The following is a 17977-nucleotide window of genomic DNA, read 5'->3' as shown; positions in this document are numbered from 1 at the left end:
CACAATGCTGCCTGGAGTGCCTGCCTGTGTATCCATGTAACCGATGTAAAACTGCCATGACTGCCTACTGTTTGTTATTTTAGGCCTTTGATAGCCTGTCTGCAGCCCCTACTTGCAATACTCCTCCACTGACCACACCAATGCTGCCCGTGTACCCCTGGAACCTATTTAAAAGTTCATAGAGCCTAGTTATATATTTTATTTACTATTAATAAGGCCATGATGGACTACGCTGTACCACGCTACAAGCTAACCAGTCGACACTTCTTTTGCGAGAAAAGCCATCCCAACCCTCCACCAGCATGTAGAAGACCGCATTGTCCATGCACTCTGGCAATCTGTGAGTACAAAGGTGCACCTGACAACAGACGCATGGACCTGTAGGCATGGCCACGGAAGATTACGTGTCCATTACGGCGCAATGGGTTAATGTGGTGGATGCATGGTCCACAGGGGACAGCCTACTAAGTCTGTCTGCAGTCCCTAATTCAAATTGTCCTCCACTGTCTAAATCGGAACTTCCACCTTCTGGCTTTCGGCCTATAGTATCAGAAATTAAACTGCATTTGGCCTTCAACTTTGGTTAGGGCCTACTAACGGCTTCTGCCCCTCCCTGGTGTTGCCCTCAACTAAATAAAGCTGAGCTTCAACCTTCCGGCTCTCATTATGTGGTTTAAAAAAAAAAAATGGTGGTTAGGGCCTACTAACGGCTTCTGCCCCTCCCTGGTGTTGCCCTCAACTAAATAAAGCTGAGCTTCAACCTTCTGCTCCAAATTACCATTTTAAAAAATGCAATAGGCTTTTCAGGCCTACTAAAGGTGTCTGTCTGTGTGCCCCTCCCTGGTGTTGTCCTCAACTAAATAAAGCTGAGCTTCAACCTTCCGGCTCTCATTATGTGGTTTTAAAAAAAAAAATGGTGGTTAGGGCCTACTAACGGCTTCTGCCCCTCCCTGGTGTTGTCCTCAACTAAATAAAGCTGAGCTTCAACCTTCCGGCTCTCATTATGTGGTTTTAAAAAAAAAAATGGTGGTTAGGGCCTACTAACGGCTTCTGCCCCTCCCTGGTGTTGCCCTCAACTAAATAAAGCTGAGCTTCAACCTTCCGGCTCTCATTATGTGGTTTAAAAAAAAAAAATGGTGGTTAGGGCCTACTAACGGCTTCTGCCCCTCCCTGGTGTTGCCCTCAACTAAATAAAGCTGAGCTTCAACCTTCTGCTCCAAATTACCATTTTAAAAAATGCAATAGGCTTTTCAGGCCTACTAAAGGTGTCTGTCTGTGTGCCCCTCCCTGGTGTTGTCCTCAACTAAATAAAGCTGAGCTTCAACCTTCCGGCTCTCATTATGTGGTTTTAAAAAAAAAAATGGTGGTTAGGGCCTACTAACGGCTTCTGCCCCTCCCTGGTGTTGTCCTCAACTAAATAAAGCTGAGCTTCAACCTTCCGGCTCTCATTATGTGGTTTTAAAAAAAAAAATGGTGGTTAGGGCCTACTAACGGCTTCTGCCCCTCCCTGGTGTTGTCCTCAACTAAATAAAGCTGAGCTTCAACCTTCCGGCTCTCATTATGTGGTTTTAAAAAAAAAATGGTGGTTAGGGCCTACTAACGGCTTCTGCCCCTCCCTGGTGTTGCCCTCAACTAAATAAAGCTGAGCTTCAACCTTCTGCTCCAAATTACCATTTTGAAAAATGCAATAGGCTTTTCAGGCCTACAAAAGGTGTCTGTCTGTGTGCCCCTCCCTGGTGTTGTCCTCAACTAAATAAAGCTGAGCTTCAACCTTCCGGCTCTCATTATGTGGTTTTAAAAAAAAAAATGGTGGTTAGGGCCTACTAACGGCTTCTGCCCCTCCCTGGTGTTGTCCTCAACTAAATAAAGCTGAGCTTCAACCTTCCGGCTCTCATTATGTGGTTTTAAAAAAAAAATGGTGGTTAGGGCCTACTAACGGCTTCTGCCCCTCCCTGGTGTTGTCCTCAACTAAATAAAGCTGAGCTTCAACCTTCCGGCTCTCATTATGTGGTTTTAAAAAAAAAATGGTGGTTAGGGCCTACTAACGGCTTCTGCCCCTCCCTGGTGTTGCCCTCAACTAAATAAAGCTGAGCTTCAACCTTCTGCTCCAAATTACCATTTTGAAAAATGCAATAGGCTTTTCAGGCCTACTAAAGGTGTCTGTCTGTGTGCCCCTCCCTGGTGTTGTCCTCAACTAAATAAAGCTGAGCTTCAACCTTCCGGCTCTCATTATGTGGTTTTAAAAAAAAAAATGGTGGTTAGGGCCTACTAACGGCTTCTGCCCCTCCCTGGTGTTGTCCTCAACTAAATAAAGCTGAGCTTCAACCTTCCGGCTCTCATTATGTGGTTTTAAAAAAAAAATGGTGGTTAGGGCCTACTAACGGCTTCTGCCCCTCCCTGGTGTTGCCCTCAACTAAATAAAGCTGAGCTTCAACCTTCTGCTCCAAATTACCATTTTGAAAAATGCAATAGGCTTTTCAGGCCTACTAAAGGTGTCTGTCTGTGTGCCCCTCCCTGGTGTTGTCCTCAACTAAATAAAGCTGAGCTTCAACCTTCCGGCTCTCATTATGTGGTTTAAAAAAAAAAAATGGTGGTTAGGGCCTACTAACGGCTTCTGCCCCTCCCTGGTGTTGCCCTCAAGTAAATAAAGCTGAGCTTCAACCTTCTGCTCCAAATTACCATTTTAAAAAATGCAATAGGCTTTTCAGGCCTACTAAAGGTGTCTGTCTGTGTGCCCCTCCCTGGTGTTGTCCTCAACTAAATAAAGCTGAGCTTCAACCTTCCGGCTCTCATTATGTGGTTTTAAAAAAAAAAATGGTGGTTAGGGCCTACTAACGGCTTCTGCCCCTCCCTGGTGTTGCCCTCAACTAAATAAAGCTGAGCTTCAACCTTCTGCTCCAAATTACCATTTTAAAAAATGCAATAGGCTTTTCAGGCCTACTAAAGGTGTCTGTCTGTGTGCCCCTCCCTGGTGTTGTCCTCAACTAAATAAAGCTGAGCTTCAACCTTCCGGCTCTCATTATGTGGTTTAAAAAAAAAAAATGGTGGTTAGGGCCTACTAACGGCTTCTGCCCCTCCCTGGTGTTGCCCTCAACTAAATAAAGCTGAGCTTCAACCTTCTGCTCCAAATTACCATTTTAAAAAATGCAATAGGCTTTTCAGGCCTACTAAAGGTGTCTGTCTGTGTGCCCCTCCCTGGTGTTGTCCTCAACTAAATAAAGCTGAGCTTCAACCTTCCGGCTCTCATTATGTGGTTTTAAAAAAAAAAATGGTGGTTAGGGCCTACTAACGGCTTCTGCCCCTCCCTGGTGTTGTCCTCAACTAAATAAAGCTGAGCTTCAACCTTCCGGCTCTCATTATGTGGTTTTAAAAAAAAAAATGGTGGTTAGGGCCTACTAACGGCTTCTGCCCCTCCCTGGTGTTGTCCTCAACTAAATAAAGCTGAGCTTCAACCTTCCGGCTCTCATTATGTGGTTTTAAAAAAAAAATGGTGGTTAGGGCCTACTAACGGCTTCTGCCCCTCCCTGGTGTTGCCCTCAACTAAATAAAGCTGAGCTTCAACCTTCTGCTCCAAATTACCATTTTAAAAAATGCAATAGGCTTTTCCGGCCTACTAAAGGTGTCTGCCCCTCCCTGGTGTTGTCCTCAACTGAACAAAGCTGAGCTTCAACCTTCCGGCTCTCATTATGTGGTTTTAAAAAAAAAATGGTGGTTAGGGCCTACTAACGGCTTCTGCCCCTCCCTGGTGTTGCCCTCAACTAAATAAAGCTGAGCTTCAACCTTCTGCTCCAAATTACCATTTTGAAAAATGCAATAGGCTTTTCAGGCCTACTAAAGGTGTCTGTCTGTGTGCCCCTCCCTGGTGTTGTCCTCAACTAAATAAAGCTGAGCTTCAACCTTCCGGCTCTCATTATGTGGTTTAAAAAAAAAAAATGGTGGTTAGGGCCTACTAACGGCTTCTGCCCCTCCCTGGTGTTGCCCTCAAGTAAATAAAGCTGAGCTTCAACCTTCTGCTCCAAATTACCATTTTAAAAAATGCAATAGGCTTTTCAGGCCTACTAAAGGTGTCTGTCTGTGTGCCCCTCCCTGGTGTTGTCCTCAACTAAATAAAGCTGAGCTTCAACCTTCCGGCTCTCATTATGTGGTTTTAAAAAAAAAAATGGTGGTTAGGGCCTACTAACGGCTTCTGCCCCTCCCTGGTGTTGCCCTCAACTAAATAAAGCTGAGCTTCAACCTTCTGCTCCAAATTACCATTTTAAAAAATGCAATAGGCTTTTCAGGCCTACTAAAGGTGTCTGTCTGTGTGCCCCTCCCTGGTGTTGTCCTCAACTAAATAAAGCTGAGCTTCAACCTTCCGGCTCTCATTATGTGGTTTAAAAAAAAAAAATGGTGGTTAGGGCCTACTAACGGCTTCTGCCCCTCCCTGGTGTTGCCCTCAACTAAATAAAGCTGAGCTTCAACCTTCTGCTCCAAATTACCATTTTAAAAAATGCAATAGGCTTTTCCGGCCTACTAAAGGTGTCTGCCCCTCCCTGGTGTTGTCCTCAACTGAACAAAGCTGAGCTTCAACCTTCCGGCTCTCATTATGTGGTTTTAAAAAAAAAATGGTGGTTAGGGCCTACTAACGGCTTCTGCCCCTCCCTGGTGTTGCCCTCAACTAAATAAAGCTGAGCTTCAACCTTCTGCTCCAAATTACCATTTTGAAAAATGCAATAGGCTTTTCAGGCCTACTAAAGGTGTCTGTCTGTGTGCCCCTCCCTGGTGTTGTCCTCAACTAAATAAAGCTGAGCTTCAACCTTCCGGCTCTCATTATGTGGTTTAAAAAAAAAAAATGGTGGTTAGGGCCTACTAACGGCTTCTGCCCCTCCCTGGTGTTGCCCTCAAGTAAATAAAGCTGAGCTTCAACCTTCTGCTCCAAATTACCATTTTAAAAAATGCAATAGGCTTTTCCGGCCTACTAAAGGTGTCTGCCCCTCCCTGGTGTTGTCCTCAACTGAACAAAGCTGAGCTTCCACATTCTGGCTTTCGCCCTATACTATCAGATATTAAACTGCATTTGGCCTACTAGTGTGGTTAGGCCCTTGAAACAGTGTCTGCTGCTCTTGGGTTTGCTACTCCACTGAACAAAGCAATGCCGCCTGTTTAGTCCTGTTACCAATTTTGAACTGCATGTAGCCTACTTTATTCTTTGGCCCTATATCTGTTTCCTCCTCATCCTGCCCATTGCCCAGCCACTGCTAAATGAGTCTGCTGGTACATTGACCTAGACCACTACATTCCCCTTGTACTCTACACAGCCAGAATCTGTCCCTGCTGAAAGTAAGGTTCCCCTTCCCGCATGTTATACCACCTTACACAGGGACAAAGAGGAAGGTGCAGATGAAAGTGCAGGTTCCTTCATCAGGTGGGGGGGCATACTCGTTGGCGACGTCACTGGCACAGGGCCCCTCAGAGTACGCAAAAGTGTCGCTGCTGGTGGGAGGCGCCCCCGCCATGCAAACACACCGCCGTACTTTGAGGGGCCCTGTGCCAGTGGCAATGCGAACGAGTGGGCCCCCCCTGCTTGCTCAGGATCACAGCACTTGCAACTTTTAAATACTTACCTTTCCCTGCAACACCGCCGTGACGTAGTCCGCATTTCCTGGGCCCACGAAAAACTTGAGCCAGCCCTACTCCCCCCACAACTTTCCCCCAATTCCCTATGCCCAACTATTATTATACAGTTAATTAAGATTGGCAAGCTTCAGAAACAAGAATGGATGTTTTTGGCATTAAAATGGGCACTGTAGGTGTTTTCCTGGCCTCCACTCACTGCCGACTATGCTTCCCCATTGACTTGCATTGGGTTTCGTGTTTCGGTCGATCCCCGACTTTTAGCGATAATCGGCCGACTGCACTCGACTCGACTCTGGACAAAATCGGGTTTCCCAAAACCCTACTCGATCTTAAAAAAATGAAAGTCGCTCAACCCTAGTAACCAGGGTAAACATCGGGTTACTAAGCGCAGGGCCGCGCTTAGTAACCCGATGTTTACCGTGGTTACGAGCGTAAAAGTAAAAAAAAACAAAACCGTACATACTCACATTCCGGTGTCCGTCAGGTCCCTGGCCGTCTGCTTCCCGCTCTGACTGACTGCCGGCCGGAGCAGAGCACAGCGGTGACGTCACCGCTGTGATCTGCTTTCACTTTACGGCGGCACTCAGTCAGAGCGGAAGCAGACGGCAAGGGACCTGACGGACACCGGAATGTGAGTATGTACGGTTTGTTTTTTTTAACTTTTACGCTGGTAACCAGGGTAAACATCGGGTTACTAAGCGCGGCCCTGCGCTTAGTAACCCGATGTTTACCCTGGTTACCCGGGGCCTTCGGCATCGTTGGTCGCTGGAGAGCGGTCTGTGTGACAGCTCCCTTAGCTGTGAGCCACTGCTTTTTCATCTGTATACTCACTTATCATAACTGTAGACAAATGGAAAGATGGATCTAAAATCGCACCGCCAAACTCTCACCAGACGATGAAAAAACAATGAAGGGTATTTGGAAACGGTTTTTATTTGTCAATGCATTTCAAAGCATACAACACTTCTTCATCAGGACATGTTGCTTCGAAACAAATAAAACCACTTCCAAATACCCTTCCTTGTCCTTTAATCTTCTGGTGGGAGATTGGCACTGCGATTTACATCCACCTTTTCATTTGTCTACACTTTATCTGCCTTGATGGATCTGCAGCAGCCTTCTGCTCTTGCAAGCTAAAACAGGAATTGTGACTGTCACAACCACACAAGGTGAGCATAAACAGTTTTCTGTTTTCCCTCTTTTACACTGGATAAGACCCTAGTTGAACTTTATTGTCTCCCCAGCCTAATTTTATCTGCATTTATCATAACTGACTCATCCTCCCCCCACTGGCTATTTCCCAAACATGAACTGGTTCTGCTCTGCATGGTCGGAATCATACATAGCAGGGGCACATTTATGAAATTATCTCAGCTCATGAAGATTTATTTTAACACAGCCAGTTGGGATATTTTTTTATAACTCCAATATCTATTGATTAAAATGTACTTTGTTTGTTGGGAAACCCATTTAAAGAGTTATTCTCAAGTTGTCTCTTGAGCAGCACATAGCTTTCAGTCTCTTTCACTTCCTGGTTTCAGACAGGGTGGGCACTCCTCTTCAATTAAAAGTTCCAGTGTGTAGCAGAGCTGCAGTGTTAGTAGAACTATAAAGCTCAATAGAAAATTAAAAAAAAAAAGATTTGGCACTATCAACGCACTTTCAAAACAACACATAGGACACATGGATAGTGTGGTGCTCAACTCACTGATCACTAATAACAGATGCTTTAAAAGGAAAACATTTGGACAATAGCACGATGTCAGGCATGCTGCTGTAATGAAGAATCCTTATGTCCAAGATGAGTTGAATGGTTTTTATTTCCGCAATGCGTTTCAATGCTGAACTAGCATCTATTGCAAGTGAAAAAAACAATTGAAAAAGACGCTAGTCCAGCGTTGAAATGCATTGTGCAAATAAAAACTATTCAAATTATCTTAGTCCTAAGGATTCTTCATTACAGCAGCACAGCCCAATATCATATTATCATCCAAATTGGTCAGATATCCTTGAGGAGATCATACTCCAGTCATGAGGCAGCAGCAACTGAAATTTTCAGGAGTTTATAGAAGTTGTGCCTGCACACAACCTGCTCTAGTGAGCACCTTTCTTTTACTTCCCTTGTATCAAAAAGGATTTCCCACAATGGTCTTGTGTGTTTTTACTCCCCAACAGTTATTCTACCATTAAAAGGAAAAAAGTAGCACTCACCATCCATAAAAAAATTCTCTTTTTTTCCTTGCACATTCCATTTCCTCCCTGGTCTGTTTTTAATCACAAAAAAATAATGAGATATTTTATGGATGGTGAGTGTCACTTTTTTTTCCTTTTGAAGCATCTAGAACCATAAAGCGCAGCAAAACTTCTGCTGTAACACATTCAGCTATAAGTGGTTTGTTCTGGAGTCTACACTGTTATCACTAGGGCCGGAACAGGTTATTTTGGTGCCCAAGACAGATGAAGCCAATGGGTTCCCACCCTTCCCTTCCTATGGCTCTGGTACCAAGCTCTGACGCCCACTTACACTAAAACTCTTTTTTTCACCAAAAAATACCAGCAAAAGTTTAAAAAAACTTGTCGTATTCTTGTATTGATGGTGGTTCTAGTGACATTCCTGTCATGGTGGTTGTTCTGATTCTGTATTCATCACCAGAACCATCATCAGTACATGAATAGTAAACCAAAATCATCATCAGTACATAAATAGAACACCAGAGCCATCAATAGTACATACAGTTGAAACTAGAAGTTTACATCTATATATATAATTGTCTAAGGTCCACTTCCGTCTGTTTGTCTGTCACGGAAATCCCGTGTCACTGATTGGTCACGGCCGGCTGGGAGTGACCAATCAGCGACAGGCACAGTCCGGCTGCGAATTGGCCCCTCCCTACTCCCCTCCAGTCAGTGCCCCCTCCATACTCCCCTCCAGTCAGCACCCACATAGCGTTTTAGCAGTCCGTTAAACGGACTGCATTACACCGCGGCATAACGCGGTGTAACACAGTCCGTTAACGCTGCCATTAACCCTGTAAGTGTGACCAACTTTTTACTATTGATGCGGCCTATGCTGCTGTGTTATATACTACGTGGGCTGCGTTATATACTGCATGGGCTGTGCAATATACTACGTGGGCTGTGTCATATTTTGTGTGGGCTGTGCTATATACTACGTGGCTGTGCAATATACTATGTGGCTGTGCAATATACTACGTGGCTGCAATATACTACGTGGCTGTGCTATATACTACTTGGCTGTGTTATATACTACGTAGCTGTGCTATATAGTATGTGGCTGTGCTATATACTACGTGGCTGAGCTATATACTACGTGGGCTGTGTTATATGCTACGTGGGCTGTGAGACTCTTTTGCCCGGGGCCCTCAAAAACCTGGAACTCACCCTTGCTTCACTGATTGGTCGCGCTCAACCGGCCGCGAACAATCAGAAACAGACGCAGTCCGGCCGCAAATTGGCACGGGATTTGGACAATGCTTCGCTAATTGGTCGCGCCTTACCAGCCGAATCCTGTGTATTCATTGCATTATTCTGAAATTTTTATAAACTACATACATATTCTAGAACACCCGATGCATTAGAATCGGGCCACCATCTAGTACACTATATAAAAAGACACATGTTTTTCTTAATATCTGACATGAAATCAGAATAAATCTTTCCCATTTTTTGCCAATTAGGATTACTATAATTACTAATATTTGCCAATTGGCAGCATAATGAGAGAGAGGGAAAGTTTTAAGGCATTTTTATTACTTACAGCAAAGTATAAAGTTTACATACACTAAGATTACTATGCCTTTAAACAATTCTGGACTGCCCATTGATCATGTCATGTGTTTGAAAGCTTCTGATATGTTTTTTGGCAACATCTGTGTTAATTAGAGACACACCTGTGGATGTGTTTTAATGCACACCTGAAACACACTGCTTGTTTGTGTAGCATCATGGGAAAGTCTCATTCTTGAGTACAATTTTAAGATACAGGTGCCTCGTTCATCTGTACAAACAATTATACGCAAATACAAACAAGATGGGAATGTCCAGCCATCATACCGCTCAGGAAGGATACTGGTGTTGTGTCCCAGAGATGAACGTGCTTTTGTCCGACATGTGCATTTCAACCCAAGGACAAAAGCAAAAGACCTTGTGAAGATGACGGCGAAAGCTGGAAAGACTGTCAATATTCACAGTGAAACGAGTACTGTATCAATATGGGCTGAAAGGCCACTCTGCTAGAAAGAGTTACTCCAAATGTTACTCCAAAAGAAACATAAAAAGCCAGAGTAATGTTTGAAAATGCACACAGGAACAAAGACCTTCATTTTTGGAGACATCTCGTGGCCTGGCAAAACTAATATTGAACTTTTTGGGCATAATGACCATCATTATGTTTGGAGGAAAAAGGGAGAAGTTTGGAAGCCTAAAAACACCATCCAAACTGTGAAACACGGGGGTGGCAGCATCATGTTGTGGGGATGTTTTGGAGTGGCCATCACAAAGCCCTGATCTCAATCCTATTGAAAATTTATTGGCAACGCTGAAAAGGCAGGTGCGAGCAAGGTGACCTACATGCTCGAGTCCATACCCCTCATGTTTTGCTGCTGATAGACAATAAAAAAACATGTGGTGATCCATGATACACTACGCATACCCGAACACCTGATGCAAATTTGAGTAGCACGCACTTGTGCTCAACACTAGCTAGCTGTCATATCATCCATTTTTTTTACTTTTGAAAAAACCTCAAGTTTAACCACAACCATAACACAACCCTAACCCTAACACATCCCTAACCCCAGCCCTAAATGTTACGCAAACCTAACCCTAACACATCTCCTAACCCAAACCTAACGCCATCCCTAGCCCCAACCACAAGCCTAACCCTAACCATAGCTGCAAAGAATGGAAGTATTTTTTAACAAATTTTATCTAACTAGGGGACAAAAAAGGGGGATTTGAGTTACAATTTTATTATTTTGATCACTACGATAAGGTCTTTCCCAGTGGTCAAAAGGAACCAATAGGAAAAATTCCCTATTGTTGCCGAGTACCGGCCGGCAGATCTCAGCATGGGCACTGTGCATGCGCCCGCCATTGTTTGTTTTCAGTAAAATTATTCTGGGCCGGGGAATTGGATCGGGAGGGCCTGGGGATGGCAGAGGTATCGGGGGCGGCATCGTTTCTCTCTCCTCTGACAGGTATATCATGTTAGAAGAGAGAGAAATCATTGAAACAGCAAGTACACTTTTTTTGTGATTGCCATTATTTACTGAATAGCGCTGATCACGTGATCGTACACCTGAAAATCCGGCACTGATCATGTTCTCTGGGGTCTCAACTATCCCCGGTAGCTGGTACCCCTGAGGTTTTTTTAGACTCTCGAGGATGCTACAGTCTTATTTCCTATAGCCATTTTAAAACAGCGATGAGGGAATAAGTACCCTTAGAGGCCACCTTTTTAATGGGTATCGACTGTCGCTAAGGGGTTAAAATGACCTTTGCATAAAAATATTTTTCCATACTGTGCCCTAAATAAGACTCCTATGGTATATGACCTCTATATTCTCTGCCCTTATAAGCTATACCCACCACACTGTCCGCCTTAATGATCTATAACCACTCCACTGTCTGTAATTATCAGATATAATTGCCACACCGTCCACCCTTATGAACCACAGCCTATACCATGGCTGTCCCCTTGTAAGGAGGTGGCGGACATGCAGCCCACTGCCGTTAAAGGGCTCGTGGTCACCTAAAAGGAGGGAGGGGAAGACTGCCATTCGAAGGACTAGGATCACATGGGCCCATATACAGAGAGAGACTGGGACTCTAATGCACTTAAATCTCAAGTAACGTTAACATAAAAATTTTATATATGTGTTGCTGCTGACTCTAGCAATTCCCATCATGGCTGGGGACAACCGTGTTGTGGGAGGGAGGGGTGTAAGGAGGTGGGGGAGGACCTTTGCACTCCCTCTCTCCTTTCTATGTGTCCGTGCATTTTATGAAAAGATGTCATTTCCCACAGCCAGCTCCCAGTGTAATATGTACCCCATAGTGTCATAGGCCCCCAGTATGTTCCACACAGCGAGACCCCAGTATAATGTTCTCTACAGCCAGCATAATTAGTACATCACAACCAGCCTCCAGTATTATATGCACCCATAGTGTAATTCCCCCCAGTACAATGCTCCCACTGCCAGTGCCCAATATAATGTTCACCACAGCCAGCCTCCAGTATAATATATACCCCATAATGTGATAGCCCGCCCATACTATGTACCCCATAGTGTAATAGGCCCCCAGTATAATATACCCCCATCACCAGCCCCCAGGAATTGAACCCAATAGTGTGATAGATCCCAGTATAATATGTACCCCACAGCAATCACCCAGTATCTGTACCTCACACTGTTATAGCCCCCAGTATAATGTTCCACACAGCTAGCCCCAATATAATATGTACCCCACAACCAGCCCCAGTATAATATGTACCCCACAGCCTGCCCCAGTATATATACCCCATAGTGTTATAGCCCCAGTATAATATTCCACACAGCCAGCCCCAGTGTCTGTACCCCACAGCCAGCCAGCCCCCAGTATAATATGTACTCCACAGCCAGTTCCCAGTATAATATGTAACCCATAGCGTGATAGGCCCCTAGAATAAGATTCCCAACAGCCAGCCTCCAGTATAATATATACCCCATAGCATGATAGGCCTCCAGTATAATATGTACCCCATAATGTGATGCGCCTCCAATATAATGTACTCCACCACCAATCCCTAGTATAATATGTACCCCATGGTGTGATAGGCACCCAGTATAATGTTGCCCACACGCAGCCTCCAGAATAATATATACCTCATAGTGTGATAGTCCCCTAGGGAAATATGTACTTCATAGTGTTTTATGCCCCCCAGTATAATGTACCCCACAGCCATATTGTGATAGGCCCCCCAGTATATGTACTCCATAGTGTAATAAACCTCCAGTAAAATGTACCCCACAGCCAGAATAATATGTACCCTATAGTGTGATAGATCCCCAGCATAATATATACCCCATAGTGTGATAGGCCCTAATATAATGTTTCTTACAGCCAGCCACCAGAATAATATATACCCCATAATGTGTTAAGCCCCCGTTTAACATTTACCCAGGGCCGAGACACGATATATTTTGGTGCCCTAGGCAAATGAAGCCAATGGTGCCCACGATGATAAACTCTCAGCCCCCAAGTAATAAATGGGTCAGGGACTAAAGTAACAGGTCCCCTAATGCCCCATTCTTTCCCTTCCGGTGTGTTGAGTAACAAGCTCAGACAACTACTTTCACTAGAATTGTCACCCTTTTCACCCCAAAATACCAGCAAAAGTAAAAGAAAGTGATGTACTATATGGGGTGAGGCTCAACAGGGAGTATGTTTTCAAAGTTAGGTATAGAATAATTAATTGTTTGTGGACCATTTACACAATGCAACGGACAAATGTTTACTGTATATTCATCCCTGATATCCTACATTTTAAGTGTCAGATCCAAGGACAGTCATGGAAACTAATATAGCTTAACTATAATATATAGAAGCTTATCTACAGTATATATCAGGGTTGTTTGGTTTAAATTAAGGTGTTCAGCATTTGGAAGATATCCCAATGGAAACTAAACAGATGACATTTAGATAACATATGATACATATAATGGTTTTTATGTCCGTCATTTGACAAATACAGTTGGCAACAAAACTGATGGTGGTTCTGGTGCCATACTCCTGTACTGATGGTGGTTCTGGTGATGTATTCATGTACATATGGTGGTTCTTTTGACGTATTCATGTAGTGATGTTGTTCTGGCACCATATTCCTGTACTAATGGTGGTTCTGGTGACTTTTTTATGTACAGATGGTGTTTCTTGTAATGAATTCATGTTGTGGTCATTGTTTTGGTGACTTATTCATAACCTGAACCATCAACAATACATAACCAAAATCATCATTAGTGCATAAATAGAACACCAGAGCCATCACTAGTACATAAATGAGGCACCAGAACCATCATCCGTGAATAACTAGGTCACTAGAACCTCCATCAGTACATGAATATGGCACCAGAACCACCATCAGTAGATAAATGCATCACCAGAACTATCAGTAGTACATGAATTCATCACCAGAACCACTATCAGTAATAAAATGTGTCACCAGTACCTCCATCAATACATCAGGAGAACCACAGTCAGTAAATAGATACAACACCAGCACCATCATCAATACATTCATACATCACCAGAACCACTATTAGTACATGAATATATCACCAGAACCAACAGCAAATGTCAAGTCAGGCCCATATACATTTGTATCTCATGAACCTACAACTCCCAGTATGTCTTAAACAATGGTAAGGAGATGCTGGGAAACGTTGTTATTAGTCGTCATCATAAGACTGCAGACCATACAGGAACCACAATGCTAATGAAACGCAGGAAGTATCACACACAGACATTTACATCCAGGTACCTTATAGATGACATCTTCTCTGAGTCATTTCTTACTTTTTATCTCCATCTTGACCAGATGCCATGATGAGTTTTCACATTCACAGCTCTTCTCGGCAGACTTCTCTCTTCTCTGGTTTACTGTAGCACATCCCCACATGGTGTCCTTAAAAATAAAAGTGTTATTTAAATGTCCTCTGCATAAGAATTATCTGTCCATACTATGCCCTAAATAAGCCTCCTATGTTATATGGCCTCCACACTGTCTGCAGTACTGATCCACAACCAGCCCACTGTATGCCATTATCAGCTATAACCGCCACGCCATCCCCCATTTTGAACCATGGTCCATCTCCACTGTTTTCCCTTACACTCTCTGTCTGCACACTGTCCCCTGCCATACTAACATCTTTCCATGCTGTGCCCACATTTCATGCTGCCCCCTCCATACCCATTCTGTGACCCCTCTATGCCCTCATACTGCCCACTATTTTGTCCTCTTCAAACTGTACCCCTACAGCCACCCATACAGTATATCCCCAACAGCCCCCAAATATACACTATGATGTCCACCATAGCCCTCTATGCAGTATAATGTCCACCATAGCCCCCATTATATAGTATGGTCACTAGCACAGACCTATATATATATTCAAGTGTCCCTCACAGTCTCCCATATAATATGATGTCTCCACAACCAGCCCCTCATAATATCTACACAGCCGGCCCCTCATAATGTCCCCACATCCAGCCACTTATAATGTCCCCATATCCAGCCCCTAATGGTGTCCCCACATTGATCCACTTATAATGTCTAAATATACAGACCCTCATAATGTGCCCACATCCAGCCACTCATAAGTTTCCCACATCCAGCCAACAAAATACACACACAGAAAACCCCACAAAGTCCCCACAGTCAGCCCCTCATAATGTCCCCACATCCAGCCTCCTCATAATGTCCCTACATCCAGCCCCTCATTATGCCCCCATATCGGCCCTTCATAATGTTCCCAGAGCCAACCCCTCATAATGTTCCCACAGCCAGCCCCTCATAACGTCCCCACATCCCCACGTCCAGCCACTCATAATGTCCTCACAGCGAGCCCCTCATAAGGATCCCACATCCAGCCACTCATAATGTCCCCACAGTCAGCCCCTCATAATGTCCCCACAACCAGCCTATCTTAATGTCCTTTCCACCAGCCCCTCATAATGTCCCCACATCCCATCCCTCATAATGTTCCAACAGCCACCCCCTCATAAAGTCCCCACATCCCCTCATCCAGCCTTTCATAATGTCCCCACAGCCAGCCGCTCATAAGGTTCCCACATCCCCACATCCAGACCCTCATAATGTCCCCACAGTCAGCCCCTTATAATGTCCCCTCATCCAGCCCCTTATAACGTCCCCACATCAAGCCTCTACTAACTTCCCCACATCCAGCCCCTCATAACGTTCCCAAATGCCCACAACCAGCCCCTCTTAATGTCCACTCATAATTTACCCACAGCCAGCCCCTCATAATGCATCTACAGATAGCCCCTGATAATGCCCCAAATCCAGCCCCTCATGATGTCACCACATCCAGCCCCTCATACTATTGCCCTGGCCAGAGCCTCAGTATGAGCCCACAGCCAGCCCCTAATATAATAGCCTCCACTATTTGGCAAAGTTAAGAAAGAAAAAGAAAAACAGCTTATACTCACCTAATATTCGCCATCCCACTCTGCATAACCATCCCCTGCATGTGCCTTCTCCAACAGGGTACAGGCCGGAAGTGTCCTGTGTTCTCCTGCAGTTCCTGTCAGAGCAGGGAGCAGATTACTCTGCTCCTGTCCTGGACGGTGCTCACAGTTGTGAATACAAACACAATTGAATGCAGGGAGGGAGCAAGAACTGGAGCTCAGGCAGAGAATAGGGTGAGCGGTGTCAGTGACTGACACTGCTCCCCTGTGTCTGTGCCCCGGCCTTCACTGTGTTGAACATCTGCAGCCAGAGGAAGGGGCCAGGTGGCTGCAGGCATTCAGATATGTCATTTTTTTTCCGAAAGTGCACCCCACCTTGGGGAGGCAGGAGGTAGGCAGAGCACTAAGGGGTACCTACCCTACCCACTTCTTGTACCAGCCTTATATGTACCCCATAGTGTGATAGACCTCCACCACCAGAATCCCCCTTTATAATATCCCTACAACCCTTCTTGTGATGGCACCCATTCATTAGTTAAATAGTATAAAAAAAAGCTTATACTGACCTAACCCATCCAGCACAGTCGCCGTCAACATTTCTATGACTTGCAGTAGTGGGGACGACGGATGGCTCGATACAGTGACATCATCACGCCATCCAACATTCCCTGTATGTGCCATCTCATGCAGTGTGCAGGCAAGAAGTGGTCTGCATTTTGATGGAGTCACTAACAGAGAAGGGAGCTGATTACAGTTCCTCTGTTCCTGTCCTGGGATGAGCTCACTTCAACTGTATTCGCATCTGATAGACGTGAATACAATTGAGTGTGTAGAAGAAACGATGGTCAGACTGCAGGCAGAAAGAGGGGAGAGCGGTGTCAGTGACTGACACTGCTCCCCTGTGTGCCTGTGCCCTGGCTATCACTGTGCTGAATGCCTGAGGCTGGGGGAAGGCGATAGGCGGCTGCATGCATTTCGCAATGGCAGATGGTGTTTTTCTCTCATAGTGCCCTGCTTATCACTATATTTATTGTTTTGCTTATATTAGCTCTATCTTATTCCTCAGCGCTTTACACACATTATCATCACTCTCCCCAATATGGCTCACAATCTAAATTCCTTATCAGTATGTCTTTGGAGTGTGGGAGGAAAACAGAGTAGCCGGAGGAAACCCATGCAGATAATAGGGCATTTTAACAAGCACATAGTGATTAACAGGTAAAAAGATGCAGCAGCACAGAGAATGTGGACTCAGTGGTACAATAAAACAAGTTTTTTATTAACTATTTAGAGGTTTAGCACAACAGGGTACAATACTGATACATTCATATATCAATGATAATAAAGACAGTACGATATCAGAAATGGGGGGAAAAAATGTGGTTGTTGTTCTGCGCTGCTGAATCACTGAAATTCCAGATGTATTAACAATTGTGGCTTTATTCAGTGCGTTTCAGAGTAGAAAAGACTTCTTCATTAGGAAATACTACACTTTTTTTTAGACTTAAACTTTCTGTTGTTTCAGGAAATGACATTTGTACATAGTCAATGAGCAGACCCAAACCCTACCTTTGTACTAAATTATCTAATCAGCAAGGATCATTGTGAAGGGAGGGGAGCATGGTCAGTTGTGATATTGCCTATTGCAATTGGTGGATCCCGATTATGAGCCGTGTATAATATCTGTCACTGTAATCCTGCTTCTGATAAGCTGAAAACTTTTCCTGAAAGGACTGGTAGTATGAGTCTAAAAAATTCCCAATGGCCAGTGTGAAAATTGCAAGATTACTAATTTAGGTTTTTTTAACTAAAGATCATAATATGTAAAAAAAAAGTGCCATATTTAAAAAAATAAAAATCACATGTAACACAAAAATCTATTTAAACAATTTGGTTTGTTTTCTGTGGATAGCTTCTCTTTAACCCCTTTCTGACATCGTGTGTAAATTTACGGCAATGTCGGACTCCCTCCCTTTGATATGGACTCCAGCTGTGAGCCCACATCTTTTTGTTTGGAACGGCTGACATGTGCCCGCAATAGCCGCAGGTGGAATCGCGATTCACCCGCACCTATTAATCAGTTAAATGCCGCTGTCAGAGATTGAGAAGAGATCTGATCATCGCCTCTATGTAGCAGAGCCAATCGAGTTAT

At 44.3% G+C, this 17977-nt stretch overlaps 1 protein-coding gene and 1 long non-coding RNA gene across 2 annotated transcripts in view; one reads left to right on the top strand and one right to left on the bottom strand.

Annotated features, from left to right (window-relative positions):
- LOC143797166 (uncharacterized) overlaps window positions 1-15890 on the bottom strand; it is a 69041-nt gene extending 53151 nt beyond the window's left edge. The window contains exon 1 of the long non-coding RNA XR_013220449.1: window positions 15847-15890. This is a non-coding gene — a long non-coding RNA (uncharacterized LOC143797166). The remainder of the gene's footprint in view (window positions 1-15846) is intronic.
- Window positions 1-17977, top strand: part of JAK3 (Janus kinase 3) — a 712213-nt gene that overhangs the window by 552725 nt on the left and 141511 nt on the right. The gene's annotated exons all lie outside the window — the stretch shown is intronic.

Source organism: Ranitomeya variabilis, chromosome 1 (assembly GCF_051348905.1).
Source record: "Ranitomeya variabilis isolate aRanVar5 chromosome 1, aRanVar5.hap1, whole genome shotgun sequence".
Taxonomy (NCBI): Eukaryota; Metazoa; Chordata; class Amphibia; order Anura; family Dendrobatidae; genus Ranitomeya; species Ranitomeya variabilis.
The sequence above is the reverse complement of the archived record's forward strand: the minus strand, read 5'-3'. Positions and strand labels throughout refer to the sequence as shown.